Raw genomic sequence first — 8362 nt, forward strand, 5'->3', positions numbered from 1 at the left:
TAGACATACAATACAGTAAACAATCCTAAAAAAAACAAACAAAAACGTAAGAAACAAAAAACTCACTTTGGACGTTGTTGGTTTTTTTAAGTCTTGTCTTGAACTTGCCAGTAATAAGGACATTTCTGAGCCATTTCCTAGTAAATGTTATCTCACCCTTTAAGACACTTAAAATTCCTCATCCCTCTTTTATTTAGAGTAGTTTGTTCTTTCATGGAAATCTGTGCACCGGATATTAACCTTACATTACATTTGTATCAGACGATGAATTTCCCCAGCAAAGTAGTTACGTTTCCTTAATCAGGTTACTTAATTCCCAAGAACCTTCTTTATGCTCTTAGTTCTATGGCCAAGAAATCTGACAGTAAATTTTTTTTTTAGATTCCACAAGCATCTCCACATATATGTTCCTGTATTTTTATGGGATGTTTATATAAAACATTGTAGACAATGATATTATCGTCATTTTCCCAGTATGCTATGAGGCTCCATTGCTATCATTAAGGAATCACCTGCCAAGTTAGAAATACATATGTTTTGACAAATGCCTTTCCTTCCATCCAAATGGTCACAGCTGCTACAGTAACAAATGACATCCATTCTCAATACCTATCTCTCTAAAACTTCAAATAACATATGAACAAAGAATAAAAGGGCTAAAATCACACAGAGCCTGATTATATTCTTGGAATGAATTATTTCAGCTGTAACTGAAGAGTTTATAGTGCAATGGGGAAAAGGCTTTAAAATTTGTTTTTACTAGAATTTTTTTCTGTATATAAGTATTACTGTGTCTAATTTCTGAGATTTTAAACTCTGGATTAGTTAGGGCATTCTAAACCAAAATAACTGTATGTGACTTTGAGAAGTATCACTATCCCCTGTGAAGCAAACTAGAAGTTTAATAAATTTTCTAACTCCCCATTGATTTATTATGTAACCTTGGAGTTCTTTAATACTACCTTACTGTTTTTCTTTTTCTCTTTCATTCTTTCATTCTTTTTTTTTCAATCTGACCTCTCAGGTGGTTTGTCATACATGCTTTCTGTTCTCTCAAAGGGAGGTGATTTAGATTAATGAGTTTGAACTCCACAGATTACTACTCTATAAGTAGCAATCATTTTTTCAATTGGTATTATTTCACTATTTCAATTTTCTGAAATCACTTGGGACTCCTACAAACCTGGAGGGATGGCAAACAAGAAGATTAAGCTAGAACAGCCATGATGTAAATTCTCACACAACCTTCAGAAATAAATGAGTATCAGTTTCATTAGAATTAGACCAAAGATGATCTGACAGTAGCCAAGGCAGAAAGACAATCTTTCTTTAACGGATCTTTCAAAGCTCTTTCCCTAAGGCTCGCCCTCTAACTAAAATTATGCCCAGGAGATAAATGGAAACCAGTGAGATTCACTGTACAGAAGCACAAAATCTTTACTGAAATTTCATCAAAGAGAATCAGATTATTTTTTACCAGAGCATAGAGGCAGCATTAGTGATAAAAATTAGTATAGAAGGGTTATAATGAATGTAACAATCTTCCAAAGAATCAGGATTTATTAAAATTGAACATGTGCTCTAGAAATGTAGGCAGAATGTTGCTGGGGAAAAAATGGACAAATTCAACAGTTGAAATATTAATATCACACATTATTGAAAGTATATTAAATATTCTTTATAAGAATACAAAACATGCATTTTTAGAGGAAAAAAACCTCAAAATTGAGGTTTTCATCATCTGCCTTCAAAAGTTTCAGGTGCTATAACCCTGTTCTTCTAAAATAGTCACATAGTAAACATAATAATCTGAAGTAAATGGTAACATTCTCCCAAATAATTGCAGTCTTTTGTACAATGTAACTTGTGAATAGAAAAAAAGCATTCACTTTAAAGATATACTACTAATAAAAAGTAGCATCTAGGACGTCCCTAGTGGCACAGTGGTTAAGAATCTGCCTGCCAATGCAGGGGACATGGGTTCGAGCCCTGGTCTGGGAAGATCCCATATGCCGCGGAGCAACTAAGCCCGTGTGCCATAACTACTGAGCCTGCGTGCTTAGAGCCTGTTCTCTGCAACAAAAGAAGCCACTGCAATGAGAAGCCTATGCACCACAACAAAGAGTAGCCCCAGCTCACCGCAACTAGAGAAAGTCTGTGCACAGAAACAAAGACCCAATGCAGCCAAAAATAAATAAATAAAATAAAATTATTAAAAAAGTAACATTTATCATATACTTACTATACTATAAGCACATACCAAGTGCTTTGCATACATAGCCTCACTTCATTCTCATAACAGTGTCTTCATTTCATCCTCATAGCAATGAAGTAAACATACATTTCTCAAAAATGCATGATATTTACTGAAATTTGATCAAAGAAAAATTTGATACTTATTTTAATCACAACATGTACTATACAATTTTATTACAATAAAATAATTTTACTATCTTTATTATGAATATATATTAGAAAGGTTAAACAATTAACTGACAGTCACAGGAGTAATAAGAAAAATGTAGCAAAAATTTGAATGGAAACCATCTGACCAGAGAGTTAAACCCTTAACCATCATATTATCTGACCATGTGAATATTCACTGCAATAAAAATACCCTGAACAATTATTTGGTCAATATTCTCAAGATAAGAATAAAAGAAAGATACTGCTAAAGGCTTTTAAGGCACAGCGTTGGGGTTGCAAGTGACCATTTATTATGCTCTTGGAGTATACATATTATTAAAATCAAATAATAATTATGTATTTATAATATACTACATACTGTAGATTTCCAGGAATCTACAGCTGGGAGGAAAAGCAAAGTATACGAATAGAAGTAAAAAAAAAAAAAAAAAAGGCAATATTTAAGTAACAGTTAAATGGCAATAAAAGCACTGTCGAGAAATTGCAGACTTAATTCCCCTTTAAATGATTCACTGGATTGAATATTATGCATAAACAGAAGAGACTTTATCAGGTATGTTTGATCAGTAAAGAATTTACATAAGATCTAGAAGAATGCACAATATATGAAAATAGAGGAGAGGAATATTATTAGTAGCAAGAAAAGTTGCCTATGGTAATATGTAACCCACAATAAAAAATATAATAGAGCACCATTATTTTTGTATGATCCATGGGTTGTTTTAGAACTGGTGGAAAACAACAAAAAAACATAAATGGCTAACATAGCTTTACAAAAGTAGAATTGACTTGAAAAAGGTAAGGAGAAAAATGAATGTTGAAGAGTGCATTGTAATCTTAGGCTTTACACAGACAAGAGAGAAAAAAATCCAATTGATTTAATCTCCAGTTGTCCCTTGTAAATAACTGATCTGTTAACATAAATTTGTAGACATAAATTCCTAGATATTAACCAACAATTTCTCTCAAAGCCTACATATAAAAAGACAAAATTTAAAATAAGTTTTGATGTGCTCATGAAATTAACTATCAGACAAATGGAAGTATTTTCTAAACTACCAAAAGTAATACATGAAAGGGTATCATCATGGAGGAAAGAGGAATGAATCAAGACTTAAAAGGATGGCTTTATTTTGAATACTGAGTAATGCATTGGAAAATAAATGTTGAGAGTGTAATGTAACTTGCTAAAGTTAATAATTCTAATGCAATTTTTAAAGTAAAGATTTACTGAATATCTTCTCTTGCACACCAACAAGCTAGACCTTAGAAACATATGCATGGATATTGAAAGATCACCTCTCCTGAATTAGTTTATAATTTAATGAAACAGACACACATTACCTTAATAAAAAGTCAAGTAAGATTTTAACACTGTTCTAAAGGTCATAATAATAGATACTGATTGATTTGGAGACTAATTTTTGAAGTTCATCTAAAATTGATACACAGGGTTGTTTTTTATTTTTCCAGAGGTGTCGTTCATTTTTTTTTTTAATTGGGGTATAATTGCTTTACAATGTTGTGTTAGTTTCTGATGTACAATGAAGTGAATCAGTTATATGTATACCTATATCCCCTCCCTCTTGGACCTCCCTCCCATCCGCCCCCCATCCCATCCATCTAGGTCATCGCAGAACACCGAGCTGAGCTCCCTCTGCTATACAGCAGGTTCCCACTAGCTCTCTGTTTTACACATGGTAGCCTATATATGTCAATCCCAGTCTCCCAATTCATCCCCGCTTCCCTCTTCCGTGTCCACACATCCATTCTCTACATCTGTGTCTATTCTTGCCCTGCAAGTAGGTTCATCTGTACTGTTTTTCTAGATTCCACATATATGCATTAATATTTGATATTTGTTTTTCTCTTTCTGACTTACTTCACTCTGTATGACAGACTCTAGGTCCATCCACGTCTCTATAAATGACCCTATTTTGTTACTTTTTATGGCTGAGTAATATGTAAATTGATACAGCCACTATGGAGAACAGTATGGAGGCTCCTCAAAAAACTAAAACTAGCTTTCTGAAGAGCCAACAAGATGGCGGAAGTGGAGCAGAAGAAGAAGTGGACCTTCCTCAAGCTCACCTACCACTGCATGAACCTCAACCAGCTGCCGGACATGTCCCGTGAGCAGCTGATGCAGCCGTACAGTGTGAGGCAGCGGCAGCGGCTAAACCGCGGCCTCCAGAGGAAGCAGCACTCGCTGCTGAAGTGGCTGCACAAGGCCAGGAAGGAGGTGCCACTCATGGAGAAGCCTGAGTTGGTGAAGACGCACCTGCGCGACATGATCATCCTGACCGAGATGGTGGGCAGCATGGTGAGCGGCTACCATGGCAAGACCTTCAGCCAGGTGGAAATCAAGCCTGAGATGACCAGCCACTACCTAGGTGAGTTCTCCATCACTTACAAGCCCATGAAGCACAGCCGGCCCGGCACTGGGGCCACCCTCTCCTCCTGCTTCATCCCCCTCAAGTAGCCTGCTGGCCAATAAAGGTAGGAAAAAAAAAATTAAAAATAGAACTATCATATGACCCAGCAATCCCACTACTGGGCATATACCCTAAGAAAACCATAATTCAAAAAGGCACATGCACTCCAATGTTCACTGCAGCACTCTCACATAGCCAGAACATGGAAGCAACCTAAATGTCCACCGATAGATGAATGGATAAAGAAGATTCAGTACATATATACAGTGGGATATACAGGTGTAATGCAATTCCTAACAACATTCCAGAAATAGTTTTTATAGATATAGACAATATTATCCTAAATTTTATATGGAAAGGCAAAGGAACTCGAAGAGCTGAAACAATTTTAAAAAAGAAAAGTAAAGTAGGAGGAATCAGTCTACCTGATTTCAAGTCAATTTATAGCTACAGTAATGAAGACTGTGTGGTACTAGTGAAGGGACAGATACACAGATCAGTGGAACAGAATAAAGAGTCCAGAAATAAATCTACACAAATGTACCCAACTGTTACTTTTTAATTAAAACCATATTTTTAAAAAAAGCAGTGTAAGGTTCACTGCAATACTGAGAGGAAGATACAGAAATTTCCAATATATCCTGTCCCACATGTGCATAGAGTGACCCATTATCAATATCCCCAAAAGAGCGGCACATTTGTTACAACTGATGTATCTACATCAACACATCATACTCACCAAAAGTCCATAATTTACATAATGGTTTACTCTTGGTGTTGGATATTTTATGAGGTTAGACAAATATACAATGACATGTATTTATCATACAGAGTATTTTCACTGCATTAAGAATCCTCTGTGCTCCACCTATTTATCACTTCCCCCACCCCAAAACCCTGCCTACCCACTGACCTTTATACTATCTCCATAGTTTTGCCTTTTCCATCATGTCATATAGTTGGAAACATATATTATGTAGACTTTTCGGATCAGCTTCTTTCAATTATTGATATTAATTTGTTTCCCCCATGTCTTTTCATGACTTAACAGCTCATTTCTTTTTAGCACTGCATAATATTCCATTTTCTGGGGATTCCACAGTTTATTTACCCATTCACCTGCTGAAGAACATTTTGGTTACTTCCAAGTTTTGGCAATTTTGAACAAAGCTGCTAAAAGCACACATGTGTTTTTATGTGTTTTAGGTTTTTATGCATGCATATGTTTTCAACTCATTTGGGTAAATACCAAAAAGCATGAATGATGGATTGTATGGTAAAACCGTATCTAGTTTTGTAAGAAACTGCCAAACTGTCTTCCAAAGTGGCTTAACCATTTTGCATTCCCACCAGCAAGGAATGAGAGTTCCTGTTGATCTACAACCTCATCAGCATTTGGTGTTGTAAGTTTTCTGGATTTTGACCATTCTGAAAAAATACGTAGCGTAATCTCATTGTTGTTTTAATTTGTTTTTTCCTGATGACATATGATGTGAAGAATCTTTTCATATGGTTACTTGCCATGTGTATATCTTCTTTGTTGAGGTATCTGCCCAGGTCTTTGGCTCATTTTAAAATCAGATTGTTTTCTCATGGCTGTTTTAAAAGTTCTTTGTCTATTTTGCAGAGCAGTCCTTTAAAGATGTGTCATTTTCACATTTTTTTTCAGTGTGTGGTTTGTCTTCTTATTCTCTTGAAAATGACATTCACAGAGAAGTTTTAAATTTTCATGAGGTCCAGCTTATCAATTATTTCTCACATGTACTGTACCTTCAGTGTTGTATCTAAAAAGTCATTACCACACCCAACACTAGACTTTGTTCTGTGATATCTTCTAACTTTACAGTTTTCTGTTTTACCTTTAGGTGTGTGATTCATTTTTAGTTAGTTTTTCTGACGGGTATGAGGTCTATGTCTAGATTCATTCTTTTGCATGTGAATATACAGTTGTTCCAACACCATTTTTTGAGAAGACTATCTTTGCTTCATTGTGTTGCCTTTGCTCCTTTGTCAAAGATCAACTGCTTACATTTATGGGGTACTATTTCTGGGCTCTCTATTCTGATCCATTGATCTAGTTGATCTATTTAATTCTTTTGCTAATATAATATTGTCTTTATTACTACAGCTTTATGGTAAGTCTTTAAGTCAGGTAGTGTCAGTCCTCCAACTTTGTTCTTCTCTTTCAATATTGTGCTTGCTATGCTGGGTTATTTCTCTCTATATAAACTTTAGAATCAATGTGCCTTTATCCACAAAATAAGTTTCTGGGATTTTGGAATTGCACTGAATCCACGGGTTAATTTGGAAATAACTGACATCTTGACAACACTGAGTCTTTTTAACCATGAACATGGAATATCTCCTCATTTATTCAGTTCTTCTTTCATATTATTCAGCAGAGTTTTGTCATTTTCCTCATGTAGATCTTGTACATATTTTGTTAGTTTTATACCTAAGTATTTCATTTTTTTTGGTTGCTTTTATAAATGGTATTGCATTTTTAATTTCAAATTCCATTTGTTCATTGCTTGTATATAAGAAAGCTATTAACTTTTGTATATTAACTCTGTATCCTAAAACCTTGCTATTGATCACATATTAGATTTTTTGGTTGATTCTTTTATATTTTCTACATTAACAGTCACGTCATCTGTGAACAAAGACAACTTCAGTTCTTTCTTCCCATTCTGTATACCATTTATTTATTTATTTATTTATCGATCAATCAATCAAATTATTTATTTATGTCTAATTACATTAGCTAGAATTTCCAGCATGATATTGAAAAGGAACAATAAGAGGAGACAACTTTGCCTGTATAGGGGCACACAGAGAGCTCTGCTTCCCTTATTTTACCCTTAGTTTAGATTCCTTTACCTGACTGTGCCCCACCAACTGGCTATGTGATCAACAAAGAAGAACACGTGGAACCAGGTTGGGTGGGGAAGAGTTCAGGATAGAAATACTTAAAAAGTCTATATCTAGGGCTTCCCTGGTGGCGCAGTAGTTGAGAGTCCGCCTGCCGATGCAGGGGACACGGGTTCGTGCCCCGGTGCGGGAAGATCCCACATGCCGCGAAGCGGCTGGGCCCATGAGCCATAGCCGCTGAGCCTGCGTGTCCGGAGCCTGTGCTCCGCAACGGGAGAGGCCACAGCAGTGAGAGGCCCGCGTACAGCAAAAAAAAAAAAAAAAAGTCTATGTCTAAACAAGAGGAAAAAGAGTATGTTGTAGCAATTAGAACAAATTGACAAATTTCAAAGAGATGGTTTGCAGAAATATAAAAAATTAATGAAGTGAAACCTCAATTAAATAGGGTTGGGAGACAAAAAGGGGGAGCTCTCATGACTGAGAAGATAGAACTGCCCAAAGTAAGAAGAAAGACTCCTCTTCTTTCCCATTACAGACTCAGCCAATGAAAAGCCATGGACTCTGTTTACTATATCCCTCCCAACTTCCTCTTTTTCCTCTATAAAAGTGTTCTCTTTTCCTTGATGTGC

General features: G+C 35.6%; 1 pseudogene; it reads left to right on the top strand.

Moving 5' to 3' along the window:
* The first annotated feature begins 4471 nt into the window (after nt 1–4471).
* Nucleotides 4472–4909, top strand: LOC101321617 (small ribosomal subunit protein uS19 pseudogene; annotated as a pseudogene).
* Nucleotides 4910–8362: the final 3453 nt, after the last annotated feature.

Source organism: Tursiops truncatus, chromosome 12, assembly GCF_011762595.2.
Source record: "Tursiops truncatus isolate mTurTru1 chromosome 12, mTurTru1.mat.Y, whole genome shotgun sequence".
NCBI lineage: Eukaryota > Metazoa > Chordata > Mammalia > Artiodactyla > Delphinidae > Tursiops > Tursiops truncatus.